This window comes from Macaca thibetana, chromosome 1 (genome assembly GCF_024542745.1).
Source record: "Macaca thibetana thibetana isolate TM-01 chromosome 1, ASM2454274v1, whole genome shotgun sequence".
Lineage (NCBI taxonomy): Eukaryota > Metazoa > Chordata > Mammalia > Primates > Cercopithecidae > Macaca > Macaca thibetana.
Genome location: NC_065578.1, coordinates 86,007,389 through 86,025,717, shown reverse-complemented (window position 1 = coordinate 86,025,717; position 18,329 = coordinate 86,007,389). Strand labels below are relative to the sequence as shown.

Sequence of the window (18,329 nt, the reverse complement as noted above, 5' to 3'; positions counted from 1 at the left end):
CAATTCTCCCTGCCTCAGCCTCCCAAAGTGCTGGGATTACAGGCACTTTGAGCTACTGTACCCGGCCAAGCACGTACATTGTTTTTTCTTTTTCTTTTCTTTCTTTTTTCTTTTTCTTTTCTTTTTTTTTTTTTTTTTTTTTTTTTTGAGACGGATTCTTGCCCTGATGCCCAGGCTGGAGTGCAGTGGCACGATCTCGGCTCACTGCAACCTCCATCTCCCATGTTCAAGCAATTCTCCTGCCTCAGCCTCCTGAGTAGCTGGGATTACAGGCACATGCCACCATGCCCAGCTAATTTTTGTATTTTTAGTATAGACAAGGTTTCACGATGTTGGCCAGGATGGTCTCGATCTCCTGACCACGTGATCTGCCCACCTCGGCCTCCAAAAGTGCTGGGATTACAGGCGTGAGCCATCTCACCCAACCCAGTCCCGTACATTTTTAATGGACCTCTTACCACTATCATAATAAATTCTTTGTTTGATGGTTATTTTCTCCACTAAAAGAAAAACTCCATGAAGGTAACAACCATGCCTGCTTTGCTCATTTATGGATTGAAACCCAGGCCTAACATGATGGCTGTTTTATGCCTAGCACGTTGTAAGTACTTGAGGTTTTTGGATAAATGATTAAGTTGTGTAAAACAGCAATAGCAAAATTACAACTATTGAACAGTTTATAACATAACAGACATAAACAATGACTAGTATCTACATAGTCCAAATCATCTGTGAGCTTTCCAAACTAGAAACCAAATTATGACACCTTCTTAATGTCTCTAAGGCTGAGTGCCCTGGAGTAAGGAGATCTTACTTATTGAGCTTTTGTTGTTATTAAACATTTCTTTGGTTTTGGAGTTTCATATTGTTTATAATAGATTTTTTTGAACTAAGGATTTCAATACAAAGCTGTACTTCAGGACAATTTCAAATATTACTGTCCTGTAGCATTCGGTAAAATTGATGTTGGCCACTGTCTTAGTCCACTCATGTTGCTATAACAAAACATGCTTTAGACTGAGCAGTTTATAAACAGTAAAATGTGTTGCTCACAGTTCTAGAGGCTGAGAAGTTCACAATCAAGTTTCTAGCAGATGTGCTGTCTGGTGAGGTTTCTCTCACCACAGTTGGTGCTTTCTATTAATAGTTGTGTCCTTACATGGCAGGAGGGACACACAAGCTCCCTCAGGTCTCTTTCACAAGGCACCAGTCCCACTGGTGAGGACTTGCTCTCATGACCTAATCACCTCCTAGATACCCCATCTCTTAATACTACCACAATGGGGACTAGGTTTCAACATACAAATTTTGGGAGGTCACGAGCATTTAGACCATAACAGTCACATAGGCAAGACAATGGTATGTTCCAGAGTTTCATTGTGAGAAATCACTGTTATCATACTTAGCGGCGTGGCAACAAAATGGGCATATTCAGTTGCTTCCAGGCCTGTCCCGTCACTCTCCTACAAATTTTTGTTAAATAGCTGTAATCATTTCCCCCCAACTTCTACCAGCAAATGTCAGAGCCACTGTTTACACTGCATGTGTTTCCCCTTTCCTCTCTCTTTCTTCCTTTTAGACACAAAGTCCTAATGCATTTGTGCTTTCCCCAATTAAAAGGCGTCTGTTTCAGTGACTGATGGAAATAAACAGCTGGACTCTTCCAGGGGACGCATTAGGAAGTAATGGACATGCCGAAACACAGCTGTCACAAGGGCTGAAAGTAGTTTCTTAGCACAAAGGCTACAACTTTAGGCATAAAGAGCCACGCCTTTTTGCTTCTCTCAGAAAACCTGCCGCTCAGTTACTTTGGTTCCATGGAAAATAAGTGTAAGTGGTGCTTAACTTCCTCCCAGAAGTTATAGCATCAGCTAGGAGCAGGAAGGAGGCTGGTGCAAGAACTCAGAGGCTACTTTGGGTGCCAGAACCTTTCAACCTCTCATTAGTCTCTGTGGTGAGGCCCAGAGTGCCCCCTCTACCCCTAACACCCCAGGTACAGCCACGGCTGCCTGGCTTTGTAGACCCAGAAAAGGTAAAAATTTGGAATCCCAAGGTCTACTGACTCCAGGCCCTGGGGGAAGCAATGAATTGACTTCTCCATTTTTAACTGTTGTCAACCAAATTACAGAGAGAGACTGTCTAAAAGACAAGCTATTTATTTGGGAATAGATCACTGCAATGGGAATATGCGTACCATAGTAAACCATGTACATATTCAGGGAGGTAAAGGAAGACAAAGGTTTTTGAAGGAAAAAAAGAGAAGGATTACCTAATTGTTTTGAAATAATTATCCTTGGCTACAAAGATCAATAACAAGGATGATGCCAGTTTGAGGTTGGACAGGCAGTTGTTGGGCAGATGCCCTTGCAGAAATATTTTTTGTATAACGTTGTGATGGCTTTTGTGTAAGGTTGTGTTTTTTCCAGACTCTTTTTTGTTATCAGGCACACAAGCATGAGAACCCTCTCTACATGGCCTTCCTTGGCTCTATTTGTCAAGGTTTTTTTTTTTTTTTTTTTTTTTTTTGAGATGGAGTCTCTGTCGCCCAAGCTGGAGTGCAGTGGTGCAATCTTGGCTCACTGCAACTTCTGCCTCCCAGATTCAAGCAATTCTTCTGCCTCAGCCACCTGAGCAGCTGGGACTACAGGCACGTGCCACCACACCTGGCTAATTTTTGTATTTTTAGTAGAGACGGGGTTTCACCGTGTTGGCCAGGCTAGTCTCTAACTCCTGACTTCGTGATGTACTTGCCTCAGCCTCCCAAAGTGCTGGGATTACAGGTGCGAACCACTGCACCCAGCCTGTCAAGGCTTTTTTTAAAAAACATTAATGGCTACATTTTTATTGTGATGACTTTCACACTGTTCCATCTGCAACTAGACTTCCTAATCCAATCTTTCTCAACCTTGGCTGCCTTAGGAATGATCTAGAATCATTTATTTAAAATACCAGTGCCCAGAAACTATGAGCAAAGATTCTGATCTCATTGGTTTAGGAGGGGCCCAGGCCTAAGTCCATTTTAAAGAGTCCTGGCGATTCCTCTGTGCAGCCAGGGCCCAACCCCCCCACCTCCCAATTCCCCCTTGATCCTTGTACAGGTGTGTGAGAGTACAACCGAGAACACCCTGGAACCTGAGCTTTTCCTTGAGCCACACTGATTCTCAACCTGGGTACACATTAGAATCATCTAGGGATCTTTCCAAATCCCAGTGCCAGGCTGCTTCCCAGATGAATTATGTCTTACTCTCCGGGGGTGGAACCCAAGATCTGTATAAGTTCCTCAGGATATGAAAACAGGTAGCCATGTTTGAGAGCCACTGAGCTAGCATGTTTCCATAGGGCCTTCTGAGACACTCAAACCACCAGTGGTAAAGGACCAGCTTTGTTTTTTTTTGTTTTCTGTTTGTGTGTGTATGTGTGTGTGTGTCTGTGTGTGTGTGGTCGTCGTTGTTTTTAACTTTTAATCCTTTGCTAACTGATAGTTTTGTAAAATACAAAGAAATAACTCACTAGAAAAATAAGATGAAAAAGCAGACATACAAAATACAAACCTAGATTTTGTATTAGATTCAAAGACACAAAATTGCTATTCAAATTTTCTAAACAGTCTCAACTTCTGTACTTATCTTGTCATAGACTATAACAGTTTGCAGACTGAAGCTGGTCTTTGGGCTACACTTTAAATAACACTGTTCTGAGAAATTCATTCACAAGGGATATAAACAGGTGTTGTGTGGTGGTGTAGGGGGATGGGGATAAAATAGATTTGATAAATACAGCACATGATATCCTGTTTAGGACATCAAAGGCCCTAGGCTATTAATTACTCTGAGAAGTTCTGAGATAACAAAAAGCTTCATCTAATTCAGTGTTTCCCAGTCTTATAGGATGGAGACACTCCCTTGACCCCAGCCCAGCAATACCATTAACACATTTATGAAGTATCTTAGTATGTTTGGGCTACTATGACAAAAATACCATAAACTAGATGGCTTATAAACAACAGAAATTTATTTCTCACAGTTCTGGAGGCTGGGAAGTCCAAAATCAAGGCTCTAGCAGATTTTGTGTCTGATGAGGGCCCACTTCTTTATAGATGGCACCTTCTCATTGTATTCTCACATGGTGGAAGGGGCCAACAAGCTCCCTTGGGCCTCTTTTATAAGTGCACTAATCCCATTCATGAAAGCTCCACCCTCATGATCTAAACACCTCCTAAAGATCCCACCTCTTAATAATATCAGTCATTTTTGCATGGGGGATTATATTTCAACATATGAATTTTGGGCTAATACAAACTTTCAGAATATAACATGAAGTGTAATCTGTTTAATGATTTATTCTCAATCATATGAAGCATGCTGACTCACTAAAAAGAGAGACATCTTTATCAAACTGTTCCCACATAGCCCTCTACCCAGCTGTGCCTCATTCATCTGTAGCTTGACTCTCAGTGACTGGCATTAGCAGCAACCCAGTGACCAAGCTAGAGTTTTCCCTCTTTCTCATCCTGATATCCTGACAGCCACATAGCCTGGCCAGCTTTTCCACCAAATGTGTCTGAGTCTGTTCACTCACGTCCACTGGTACTCCCTGGTTCAGGCATATCTAAACATCATGGTTTCTCTCTCAGATAGTTGAAACATCCTTTTTACTGGTCGCCCTGTATTTTATGCCCAGTCTCCCTTTCTCTGCCCTTCACACTGGAACCAGAATGATTTTTCTGAAATTCAAATCTGATCATGTCACTTCCCTGTCCATTGACTTTAGTGTCTTCACCCTGACAAAAAAATGCTTATTAGGATCTGCCTCTGCCTACCCCTCCAGCCTCAACTTTTGTCACTTCCCACTTACTCTACTGAACTGTTAGCAGTCCCCTAAATACATGGGAGCTTCCTCCAGCTGTTCCCACCTCCCTCTCTGACCCTGCCCTCTCTGGCTAATTCAGAATTCAGGGTCAGCATAGAGATCCCCTCCCTGAGAAGCTCTCCTTACCCACCCAGACTAGCGTTATGTCCTTCTTCTGTGATCCCTCAGGACCACTCATCATACATACTGTGTTGTGATTGGCTGTTGACCCTATTCGAGGAGTCATCTAGTTGAGCTCCTTCAGGACAGGGTTTGTTTTTTTCATTGTTCTAGCCTTAGCACCTGGCCCCCTGCCTAGCACAGACAAGATAATTCAGTACATACTTGTTGGAGCCAGGCATGGTGGTACACACCTGAAGTCCCAGCTACTCAGGAGACTGAGGTGGGAGGATTGCTTGAGCCTAGGAGTTCAAGTTCAGCCTAGGCAACATAGTGAGACTGCACCCCCCATCTCAATTTAAAAAATTACATACTTGTTGAATTAAGTAATTAATTAATAAGCAAATGAATTGCATACTATTCTATTCCTGAACCACAGAAGTCCTTGAAGAGCTCTGACAAATGCACTTTAGTAGCTCAGAAAGTCCCCAGTCCCAGCCCCGTACTTGTATTCCAAACGTCATCATCAATCACTAGTTACTTGAGGGCTCTGCATTATCCTTTTCTCAGAATTCTGTCTCTACTCAGCTCCTTCAGCCTGACATCTCTGTTGGATCGTCTGCCTGGTTTGTAGTTTAGGTTGTGCTTCTTTGAAGCTGCCTCTCATCATTCTTAGAGCCATAGTTCACATCCCAAGGGATATCTGGGATCTCCATTTCCCGACCTAAGCTCAGCAATTTGGGTTCGCAGTTTTCCTGGGAGGAGTTAGGGTATCTATTGCTGAGCCATTGCACCTACCTAACACATTCTTCCAGGCCAGGTTGGCCAGGCCAGTGTAGCGGACTTTCTGAGACTTTCAGAATCATAAATCTGCCAGGCTGGTTACTCTCTCTGCCTACTCTCCCTCCCTTCTCTGCCCTGCTCTGTGCAGCACACTGACTTCCACATACCATGGTTTTCTGATGGATTTAACTAGCAAGATACCATCAGTGATTAGTAATCAGAGGAGAGACAAATCTGGAATATATTCCTTTGCTTTTTCCTGCTGGGCTAGGGTTTTTGTAGTGCCTGAATTCCTCTATAAGCTCTTGTGGGCTGACTCTCTTCCAGGGCTCCAACTCTTACCAGCTTCTAGGAACACCATTCCCTACCCTTGTTCCTTTCAGGTGGGGATCAAGGGTGGCAGTGGCTCCTTGCTGATGTGAATCCCTGGATGCTTCATGGTCTCCCTTAACCCTGTCCATACCTCTGTAAATAATCCCTTGATTAAACTCCTTTTAATTCACTCATTAAGTTCACCATCTGTGTCTTACTGGGACCCTGTCTGGTGAGATCCTCATCCAGTACAATAGCTTCACTTCACAGCACACAGGTTGAGCAAGTAGAATTGAGGTCTCCTGGACAAGTCCATGATCTTTTCCTCCCTACCGTCATTACCTCCCTTGTTCCAGAATCTAGAATAGAAATATTAAGCATATAATAATAATAATAATAAATAGCTATCATTTGAGTTCTTAAAAAATATGCCACAAGTTGTGACAAGTGTTCTATATAAATGATTTCATTTAATTCTTATAGGAAGCCTGTGACACAATGCTGTGAGGCAGGTTTTATTTATTATTCTTATTTTTTAAATGAAAAACTTGAGTCTTACAGAGATTAAGTAATTTGGCAGAAGTCATGCAGCATAGAAATGGCAGAGCAGAGATTTTGGTCTGACTGCTTGACTCCAAAGTAGGTACTTTTATAACTAGTGGGTTATTTGCTCTTGGGATGACCCCATCACACTGACTTCCTCCCCCCCCCTCCCCGCCCCGAGACAGAGTCTTGCTCTGTCACCCAGACTGGAGTACAGTGGCGCGATTTCGGCTCACTGCAACCTCCACCTACCAGGTTCAAGTGATTCTCCTGCCTCAACCTCCCGAGTAGCTGGGACTACAGCTATGCACCACCATGCCTGGGTAATTTTTGTATTTTTTAGTAGAGACAGGGTTTCACTATGTTGGCCAGGCTGGTCTTGAACTCCTGACCTCGTGATCCGCCCACCTCAGCCTCCCAAAGTGCTGGGATTACAGGCATGAGCCACTGCGCCCGGCCTTACACTGACTTTTTGAGCTCACTATCAGTGTAAACTCCATCAAATGACAGATGTGGTCTGGCTGTAGCCTGCTGGAAAATCAGGAAGACTGGAAAGCCAGCCTAGGAAACAGCTCTAGAATAAGGAGTACTTGAACAAAGGAGTTAGCAGAGATTCAGAGTTTAAAAGGAGATGATGGCATGTTAGAAAAAGAAAGGGTGGAACAGGTTTCAGGCAGAAATGCTGCAGGTAATTTACATCATTCTCCTAAAAGTGACCACCCTCAGTGCCCATAAGGTTAAGTAACAAGAGTTCCCAAAATGAAGTCAGACTTGTTCTTCAATCTTAAACAGTGGGAGAGCATATTTGGCCAGTGTATTCACTGGGAGCTATTGCAAGGTATCTAGGGCAGAGTTAAAATAAACATCTGTTTATCCCTGCTATCTCCAGGTGAAGGAAAAGTAAACATGAGCCTTTGAATTAGGAAAGACCAAATATCTCGCTCTTACAATCCTCTGTTCTCACATGGCCCAAAATGGATCACTTTATTTTGTCACTTATTTGTTCCCCAGTAAGAGTCAGAAACCTGAGTTCTGTACTTTTTTCGGCATCCTGATATATGTCGCTTGAAAAAAATTATTACTTTCTGCTATTTATAAAAATATATTTTGTGGAAATTTAAAAAATACAGAGAGAAAAAATGAAAGAGAGATTAATTTCATCATCTAAAGGAAATCACTGATTGCATGTTGATGTATAATATGGTTTTTTTGTTTTTTTGTTTTTTTTTGAGACGGAATCTCGCTCTGTCACCCAGGCTGGAGTGCAGTGGCCAGATCTCAGCTCACTGCAAGCTCCGCCTCCCAGGTTTAAGCCATTCTCCTGCCTCAGCCTGCCGAGTAGCTGGGACTACAGGCGCCCGCCACCTCGCTTGGCCAGTTTTTTGTGTTTTTTAGTAGAGATGGGGTTTCACCGTGTTAGCCAGGATGGTCTCGATCTCCTGACCTCATGATCCGCCCGTCTCGGCCTCCCAAAGTGCTGGGATTACAGGCTTGAGCCACCGCGCCCGGCTAATATGGTTTTTAAACTGTGCTCCAGAAAACTTGGGATATAGAAGTGTCTGGCCCATAGCACCCAAGAGAACACATGGACAGCATTTCAGGTCCCCCTCTTGGATTACAGCAAAGCTGTTCTCTTTACTTTCCTCTGTGATTTTGGGTTCTGCAGAAGATTTTTAGCTGGTTTAAAAAGGCGTGAAAACTACTTACCTACGTCTTCCTTTTGAATGGCTTCCTACTATGTAGCTAGTTGATAATTTGTTAAACCATCCGTCCAAAACTGGACAAGCTCCATCTTCAGAGAGGTATCTGGGAGAGGACAACAAGAGGTAATCAGTATGAGAAGGTTTTAAATACTCTCCCAATCAACCACCATGGCATTTATTTCACTAGAGTTGAATTCAAACCCTCCAGTTCCCAGACTCCTTCAAACTGTCAGCCTGAAATACCGCAGTTTCCTTTTCCATCAAATATTTGAGTAAATTCACGTCCATGAAGAATAACCATTTGAGGAAAGAAAAATTATGACATTTAACAAATATCTGTAATTTTTGCCCCTCACAATGAGTTCAGAACTGTGAATAAGCCCTATGTTCCTTCCTAACATGCTTTCCTAAGAAATACGGATAATTGGGATTTTTTTTTTTCTGTTCTAAATTACAGAATGAAGTTCTTGGTGTCAGCAGTATTTCCACACCATAGAATTAGCTGCAGATGAAGAAAATGGACACCCTGTGTTATAACCATGCTCTCAAGCCCGCTTTATAATATGTTCCCTGGTGGGTGAAGTTGTTATCAAGTACGTACCATCATGAGTACTTTTCAGTGGAGAACTATGATTTCAAAAGCACTACATTGAAGAGGTATTGATTTTGGAAAACTATTAAATATATGATGATGGAGCCATCACACCCATGAGAAACAGTGAATGTGCTCAACAGAAATTGCATGTCTAGAAAGAAGAGCACAGCTGGAGTCACGGGAGGAGAAAGAGAAAGAGGAAGCCATGGTTCCAATCACGATGCTGTTCCCTTCCTTCTGCCAGACCACAGTGCCTGTTAGGAGGCTCAGTTTGCACATCCTATCAATGCCTACCCTTAAGGCTTAGACCCCTGCCTTCCAGGCCCATCCCCATTAAGAGCATTTTGTTTGTAGAATAACTTTCAAAATTTTCCTTTTCTTTTTGGAAGTGGCAATTTCCCAATTTATTACTCCAGTTTTAGCAGTTTTGCCTCTACTCATAATTGCGTGGTGACATTTTAGAGGTTTAATTCATTTTGCAATACTAAATAGTTCCCCTTTAATCGTTCATGTCAGACACCTATTCACATTTCTTAAAAATTTATAAGATGATTCTGATCTGTCAGAAAAAAAAGCCCTTTAAAATTCAGATTATTAACTTGCTGCTTGTTCTCCATGTTAATGTGTTTTCCATCAGTCACTGCTGTCACAAAACTATTTGCACAAGGTTTAATATGCAGAAAGTCATTTTATAGTTTTACATGTGGGAAATGTTTTTCTATACTCCCCCAATCTTAAAAATACTGTCTGTCAACCGCTTCTATTTGTTATGCTATCCCTTATCTTTGACCCTTCTTAGTCTCTTTCTTCTTAAGAAGCTGCTGACCGCTGCTGTGGGAATTGAGGCAGCAGTATATGCAGTGGTTAAGAGCATGACTTTGTAATCAGACCTGGTCTGTGCCTCAGTGTGACCTCTTCCTAGCTATGTGACCTTGAGCAAGTCAAAATCATCTGAGCTTCAGTTTCTCCAACTGCTAAATGGAGCAACAGTACTTACGTCTGAGTCAACATCAAGGTGAAGCCCCCAGCATGGCCGATAATAACTGCTTTTGAAGTTCTGGATGCACACACATACACATGCGCGTGCGCGCGCACACGCAGAGAGAGAGAGAGAATATATGTCTGTTGACATAGTGGCAAAACTACTGTATGTCCATTATTTTCAAAGAAGAATGAGTTAAGAGCCATTTCCATTACTCACAGGTACAACTGAAATAAAGGCTTAAGAGAAGATGGAGATTGGAGATGGAAGTCTATCTTCATCTATGGAACTGGAAATACACTAGCATGTAGTTTATCAAGACAAGTAAATAATATGAAATGAGTTACAAGATATCATTAGACATTGTTATGGACTGAGTGTATCCTTCCCAAATTTATATCTTAAAACCTAATCACTGGCCAGGCGTGGTAGCTCACGCCTGTAATCCCAACACTTTGGGTGGCTAATGCAGGCGTATCATGAGGTCAGGAGATTAAGACCATCCTGGCTAACACGGTGAAACTCTGTCTCTACTAAAAATACAAAAAATTAGCTGGACATGGTGGCACGTGCCTGTAGTCCCAGCTACTCGGGAGGCTGAGGCTTGAACTCAGGAGGTGGAGGTTGCTGTGAGCCAGGATCACGCCACTGCACTCCACTCCAGCCTGGGTGACAGAGTGAGACTCTCTCTAAAAAAAAAAAAAAAAAACAAGGCCGGGCGCGGTGGCTCATGCCTGTAATCCCAGCACTTTGGGAGGCTGAGGTGGGTGGATCAGGAGGCCAGGAGTTCAAGACCGACATGACCAACATGGGGAAACCCTGTCTGTACTAAAAAATACAAAAATTAGCTGAGTGTGGTGTCGCGCACCTGTAGTCCCAGCTACTCGGGCAGCTGAGGCAGGAAAATCGCTTGAACCTGGGAGGCAGAGGTTGCAGTGAGCCGAGATCGCACCAGTGCACTCCAGCCTAGGCGACAAAACAAGACTCTGTCTCAAAAAACAAAAACAAATCTAATCACCAGTGTGATAATGTTAGGAGGTAGGGCTTTTGGGAGGTAATTAGGTCATGAGGATGAAACCCTCATGAGTGGGATCAGTGCCTTTCTAAGTAGAGATGCAAGAGCTTGGCTCTCACCTACCTCTGCCATGTGAGGATATGATGAGAAGGTGGCCGTCTGCAAACCAGGAAGAGATCCCCTACTGCCAGTGACTTGCTGCCAGACTTTCCAACTTCCAGAACTGTGAGAAAAAAAGTTTGTTGTTTAAGCCACCCAGTGTATTGTATTCTATTATAGTAGTAGCCTGAACTGTCTAAGACAGACATTGTAAAAATTATTTCTCATGCTCTTCCATTTATAAATACTCTTAGTTAATTTCAAATCAGATTTCAGATAGACATGGTAAACATGAAGCTAATAAGCAGTGAACTGGTAAGGTGGTTTGTGCCTGTAATCCCAACTACTTGGGAGGCTGAGGCAGGAGGATTTCTTGAAGCCAGGAGTTGGAGACCAGCCTGGGCAATAGAGAAACTTGTTTTTTTTGTTTGTTTGTTTTTAAATTTTTCAGTGGTTCTTTATTCATAAACCTGATGCAAGTTTACAAAATTTACTGTTACACTGCCAGATAAATCTGCAATGAAAAATAAAATTCAAAAAACAAAACATGCCAAATGTGCAGCTATCAATCTGTTTGCCATCAGGATATTAAATAATTCAATAATGTATTCAAGATTTAGCTTTAGGTTTAAGGAACTTTAATGCTTTAAAGAATTCTGCCTTGTCACTTGTTATCTGAGCAACCAGCAATCAGAACTTTATACAAATGTAACCAAGTGAACGAGAATACCAGAAATTAAATAAATAAATAAATAAGCTGGGTTTGGTGGTGTGCACATGCAATCTTAGCTATTTGGGAGGCTGAGGTGGAGGGACTGCTTGAGCCCAGGGGAGTCTGAGGTTGCAATGAGCTATGATCGCACCACTGCACTCCAGCCTGCACCACAGAGTGTGACCCCATCTCTAAAAAAAATTAAAAACTAAAAAGTACTGTTTAAAAATCAGTGACTATTACTCCAAACCTAACACATGCTGATGGTAATGTAACAAATATGAGATAATGCCTGCTGGCGTAGCAGAGAGAGGGTTGGGTAAGGATCCTGGCTCTACACCTATTTGCTCTGGGGTCTTGGGTGAACAACTTGAACTTTCCTCATCTGTAAAATATAGGTAGGTGTAAATATCTCACAGAAGTGGATGTAAAACTACCTGCCCCTAGGCCTGGTCCATGGAGAGTGCTCAAAAGTGTCAGCCCCTCCCTTCCAAAAGCGTACAGGTTTTGTGAAGAGAAATATTAAAAGTAATTGCAAAAACTGCAATTACTTTTTTATCAACCTAATAATTAGAAAATTGTAGTTCAGCTGCTAGGATGCTAAATGCAATCAAGGCCAAAGAGGGAGAAATGGGCACTTCCAGAACAGTGAGTGAAGGCTCTGGGAGGAGGCGTCAAATACAGTAAAGTGGTGGTGATGGGAACAGTATCACCAACACCCCCCAACCCAGACACACATACACAAAATCCAATTTTCTGCCTTCAGTGAAGGAGGGCCTACGTTTGGGCACTAGAACTTCCTAAAGAGCATGATGCCATCCAGAACCCTGTCATCGTTTGCTTCAAGATGGAATGCTTTGGCTTGTGAATCCTAAGCAGCAGACTGACTGGTGCGAAATGCCTCAGTTTCCCCTTCCAAAAAGCCAATGAGCTGAATATGCTCAGGACCAAGAAGGCAGGCCCCGTCTCATTGCTTTCCACACTGTGAAACAGGAGGAGCCCTGCCTTCTGCTGCTCGGCGTTAGAACTAGCACCTCGTTGGTTGGGCACAGTGGCTCACACCTGTAATCCCAGCACTTTGGGAGGCTGAGGCAGGTGGATCACAAGGTCAGGAGTTCGAGACCAGCCTGGCCAAGATGGTGAAACCCTGTCTCTACTGAAAATATAAAAATTAGCTGGGCACCTGTAATCCCAGCTACTCAGGGGACTGAGGGAGGAGAATCGCTTGAACCTGGGAGGAGGAGGTTACAGTGAGCTGAGATCGCGCCACTGAACTCTAGCCTGGGCAACAGAGCAAGATTCCATCTCAAAAAAAAAAAAAAAAAAAAAAGAACTAGGCCCTGGCACCTCATTCTTGTCTTCAACAGTTGTATTTCAGTTTTTAAAAAGCAAGAGTGAGGGTGCTTCAGACAAAACACACCTCCTTTGCTGTCTCATTTAGACTGATAACTCCCATTCTTTCCTCTTCTTGCCTGCTTTGGAACCCAAAATAAGTTCAGCTTCCAGCCAGGGAATCTCATTGGCAAATCAATAGCGGCTCCAGGCACCCCTGGCAGACAGCTGCCCCCTCTCCTGGTGAACTTTGCTTTCCCTGCACTGCACGGCACTCTGAGGCTATGCGTTTTTTTTCCCTTTTTTACTTTTTCTCTTCTCTCCAACTGTAGCCAAGGAAACGCTCATGGGAGGAGAAACAATCCTGAGAAGCTAATTGAGGACCAAATTGGGCTTTTGAATCTAAGCGGTGTGTGTTAACACTCATGCCCTCTGCAAATGGCTCTGAAGCCACAAAAGGCTTTCTTTCCTTAGATTACTCTCTGTAACAGCTAGACATTTCTATCTGTTCCAGGGTGTCAACAAAAGAAAGAACTGTGGTCACATCTTCCTTTTTCTCCAGAGAGCAAGAAATCGAGTTAGAGGGAAAAATACTCACAGATATGCTTCCGAAAGCTCAACACTTGCCAGCCCTGACGTGTTGCAGTAGGAAGATCAGAAGCCTCAGACAGGGCCTCATGGGCCACCGTAGAGAGAAACAACTGTTCCTGCTCCCTACACGAACTGGGCCCAGAGCAGTGGGAGTGGCCAGGGTCATCAAGGAAGCTCATTATATTGGGAGCTCCCAGTTTTCCCAACATCAGGGCTTCCTGGGGGCTTCTGTGCAATAAGCAGGTGGTGAAAGAGTGTGAAACCCTGCCACTTGGAACCGCTGAAGGAAAGCAGGACAGCCATGCTCCAATGAGAAAGGCATTCTCATGGAGAAGAGATTAGGCTTATTCTAAGTGAACTTGAACCTACCACTAGGGTCTAGATTCAGATATCAGTATTCTAAAAATTGAATTGTTCAAAGAAAATGATTATTCTAGGAGGTAGAAGCATTATAAGAGGGGCTGTACTGACCAACTTTCAAAGCCTCTGCCAATCCTGAGGTTCTATGTCCCGCTTCTCCCCCACTTCCATTTTGGTTTGAACACCACACATTATTCTAGGAGCACATTCTATGTGGCCCATCAGGTGTCTTGGGCTAAACCGATGAACTCATCTCTCTCTCTCTCTCTCTCTGTCTCTGTCTCTGTCTCTGTCTCTGTCTCTCTCTCTCTGACACACACACACACACACACACACACACACACACACACAGTCATGGTGATTGATTCAGTAATTACTGGGTATGTCTTTTGAAGTAAATCATAATAATTTGCTAGGAATGTCGAAACAAGTGTCCTCTTTCATTTTTTTTTTTTTTTTTTTTTTTTGAGACAGTCTCGCTCTTGTTGCCCAGGGTGGAGTGCAATGGCACGATATCGGCTCACCACAACCTCTGCCTCCCAGGTTCGAGTGATTCTCCTGCCTCTGCCGCCGGAGTAGCTAGGATTACAGGCATGCGCCACCACGCCCGGCTAATTTTGTATTTTTAGTCGAGACAGGGTTTCTCCATGTTGGTCAGGCTGGTCTCGAACTCCCGACCTCAGGTGATCCACCTGCCTCAGCCTCCCAAAGTGCTGGCATTACAGGCGTGAGCCACCACTCTCGGCCAGTTCTCTTTCTTTTATGCTAAATAAGAGTAAAGAAGAAAAGGGTCTTGATTGCTGTTGGCAGATATTTTTGGAGGACCACTCCAAAAGTCATCTTTAGGAGGAAGGCAGAAATGGGGGAAGAAAGGAAACAAGATCCTTGGTGATCTGAAGTCATGAATCAATCCTTACCTTAGGCTAGATCTACCTTTGGACCTTTCAGTGCAAACATCTATAAAATCTCTTGATTATCTGAATCAGTCTTAGTTGGGATTTTTGTTATTTGCAAATAAAAGCACCTTAACCAATGTAAGGGCAATAGTGAGACGTGTACTTCTCAGTCCCTAACCTCAGAGAAAGAGCTTCCAATATAGCTAGGAAGATGAGACATTTTTATAGGATAACTAGAGTGACACAGAAGAAGAATATAGATATCAGACATTGAGAGGTGAAGCCAGCTGGGCTTCTGGGTCAGGTGGGGACTTGGAGAACTTTTCTGTCTAGCTAAAGGATTGTAAATGCACCAATCAGCGCTCTGTGTCTAGCTAATTGGGTGGGGACTTGGAGAACTTTTGTGTCCAGCTAAAGGATTGTAAACACACCAATCAGCACTCTGTGTCTAGCTAAAGGTTTGTAAACACACCAATCAGCACTCTGTCAAAACGGACCAATCAGCTCTCTGTAAAATGGACCAATCAGTGCTCTGTAAAATGGACCAATCAGCTTTCTGTAAAATGGACCAATCAGCAGGATGTGGGTGGGGCCAAATAAGGGAATAAAAGCAAGCCACCCTCGGCAGCAGCAACAGCAAGGTGAGGATTTTTTTTTTTTTGTGGTGTGTAGTAAGTGTTGCTGCTGCTCACTCTTTGGGTCTGCACTGTTTTTGTGAGCTGTAACACTCACCCCGAATGTCTGTAGCGTCACTTCTGAAGTCAGCGAGACCAGGAACCAACCAGAAAGAAGAAACTCTGTGCACATCAGAGCATCAGGAGGAATAAACTCCGCACACACTATCTTTAAGAACTATAACACTCATCGGGAGGGTCCGCGGCTTCATTCTTGAAGTGAGTGAGACGAAGAACCCACCAATTCCGGACCCAGCATGACTGCATAAGATACGGTACCAAATGGGTGTCACAAAACCATGACAAACCATATGAAAGATAGAAAAGAATGCTATAAGCTACTCAGGAAAAGGTACTATTACCTGCATCCCTTCTCTCTTACTTCTATTAAGCAGGGTGAGGCCTCCTTAAGAGCGTGGTCTCTGGAGTCAGATTGCATACGCTTAATTCTCAGCTTGTCTTAAATCCCACTTAAATTGTGTAGACTTAAATTCCATTTGCTAGTTTTGTGGTCTTGGGCTAGTAACTTTTCTGCACCTTAATTTTCTGATTTGTAAAGTAGGTATAAAAAACATAGTAATTAGGGCTGGGCGCTGTGCCTTATGCCTGTAATCCTAGCAGTTTGAGAGGCTGAGGCAGGTGGATCACGAGGTCAGAAGTTCAAGACCAGCCTGGCCAGGATGGTGAAACCTTGTCCCTGCTAAAAATACAAAAATCTGCTGAGAGTGGTGGAGTGCGCTTGTAATCACAGCTACTGGGGAGGGTGAGGCAGAATTGCTTGAAACCGGGAGGCGGAGGTTTCAGTCAGCGGAGATGGTGCCATTGCATTCCAACCTGGGCAATACAGCGAGAGTCCATCCCCAAAATAAAACAGTAATTACTTTTTCTTCTTGTGAGAATTGAGTGAGTGAATACAGTACTGCCTGGTACATCATCAGCATGCAGTGAGTATTCACTATGACCTTAATTCAATAAACAATTTTTGAATACCTATGGTGTACTGAATAGTGTGTGTGAGATATATTAATAGTGAATACAACATTTGTACTTAAGGAGGTTACAACTGCCAATGAAAGATACAAACTAGTGAACAGGCCATTGAAGCATGTGGTAAATGAGCACAGGAAGGATGTATTAAGACTTCGACTTAGAGAAAAAACAACTGAGCTCTCTTAAACAAAAGAGAGGATTTAAAAAAATAAAAATGTGGCAGTATGTCAGAATAGGACTATTACAGAACCAGGAACTGGAGAGTCATTGGGAGCCCCAGAAGTCATCTTTCTCTGCTGGTGGGCTGCACTCTTCTCTGCAGACTGGCCTCATGCTTCTTTGTCCCCACAGAGGGATATGAACACCCCACAGCTCCTTCCTGGGTTTACATGTTGAAGCCTGACCAGGAAGCTGGATGGCCTGTCGCTGTGCCAAATTCTTGGGGAGGGAATTCTAATTTGGACCCCTTCAATGAAGGGTTTAACCCTGGTCTAATTGGCAAGGTCATAGTAAAAACATGGCTCTGGGGACAGTGACTGTAAATTGGGGAAGTGGGCAAGTGAGGCTCAGTTTTTGAAGAGGGAAGTGTGGCTCATGGGCTGATTAGATATTTCCAAAGGTGTCAACTCCAGGAGGGGCTCTGACCCAGCCTTGAGTTAGAGGAAGCTTCCTACAGGAATTCATGTCTAGGCTGAGACTTTGAAGACTAATGAGAATTAACAGATGAAGGGATGAGAAGAGTGTATTCCTGTAATTGTGAGAAGCATGAGTAGAGAGAAGGGGGCATATCTGGAGATCTCCAGGGAGGCCAGGGACAAGAGACGAGCCTGGGAAAATGAGCAGAAGTTAGATCACAAAGCGTCTTGTAAGCTTCACCATGTTGGAACTTTGCTGTGAGTTCTGAGGGAATGTATTAAAGATTTTAAAAGAGAACGTGTTTTTCTTTACAACATTGACACCATCAGATGTTTCGTTGGACAGATTATTCTGGGAACAATACAGAGAATATGTTGGGATTGGGGAAAATGGAGGCATTGAGGTAATTTAGGTGGGGGGGGGGTGTTGGTGATCTGAACTAAGGTAGTAATAGTAAGAAGAAGAAAAGAGTTGTGTTGGTCTTAGGACACCCACATTACACAGTGCTTGATTTGTATTAGGATTTTTGTTGAACAATAGCAACACAGAAATCAGATAAACTGGAGTGGCTGCCTCTAGTTCAGATATTTCTTGTTGCTTTGGTGATCAATGGCACTAGAACAGAGGAAGAGCTGGTAAATTCTGGCTGCAGGTCAGCACCGCTGAAAGATGTATTAAAGGCCCTTTCTCCCACTGCCATTTGTAACTCTTTGCATCCCCTGATGTGCCAAGAAACTTCAGCTCTGTAAATCAGGAAGGAGAGAAGAGTTATGGTTGAGGGCCAGGTTGAGAGGAGCAGGCTGAGAAAGAAAGAGAGGAGGAGGAGGAGAAAAAAAAAAGGAGAAGTAGGAGGAGGAGTGATGAATGGTATAGATGGTATAGATCTTCTTCCCAACTTGGTGTCTTTGGTTAGAAGAAACTACAGGAATTATTTTCTAGTGATTCTCTGTAAGACTTGGGAGGGGGTGAGGCTGATGACAGCTGCTCACACAAAATGGAGTGGGAGCCAGGCAGAACAACACGGTGGCTGCTGTGGGCACCTGCAACTGACAGTGTGGCATGGGCCTACATGGAGTTCCCATTTCGGGAATACATGGGGAGAGAAGAAGGGACTTAAGGGGAAGTCCTGAGTTCTGGT

At 43.4% G+C, this 18,329-nt stretch overlaps 1 protein-coding gene and 1 long non-coding RNA gene across 4 annotated transcripts in view; one reads left to right on the top strand and one right to left on the bottom strand.

Annotated features, from left to right (window-relative positions):
* Positions 1–6,776, bottom strand: part of LMO4 (LIM domain only 4) — a 523,833-nt gene extending 517,057 nt beyond the window's left edge. Inside the window, exon 1 of the mRNA XM_050775340.1 lies at positions 6,766–6,776. The gene's annotated coding sequence lies outside the window, so the exon portion shown is untranslated. The remainder of the gene's footprint in view (positions 1–6,765) is intronic.
* An 8,696-nt stretch (positions 6,777–15,472) lies between these two features.
* Positions 15,473–18,329, top strand: part of LOC126945625 (uncharacterized) — a 72,161-nt gene continuing 69,304 nt past the window's right edge. For all 3 annotated transcript variants that reach the window (XR_007722520.1, XR_007722514.1, XR_007722508.1), the window contains exon 1: positions 15,473–15,917. This is a non-coding gene — a long non-coding RNA (uncharacterized LOC126945625). The remainder of the gene's footprint in view (positions 15,918–18,329) is intronic.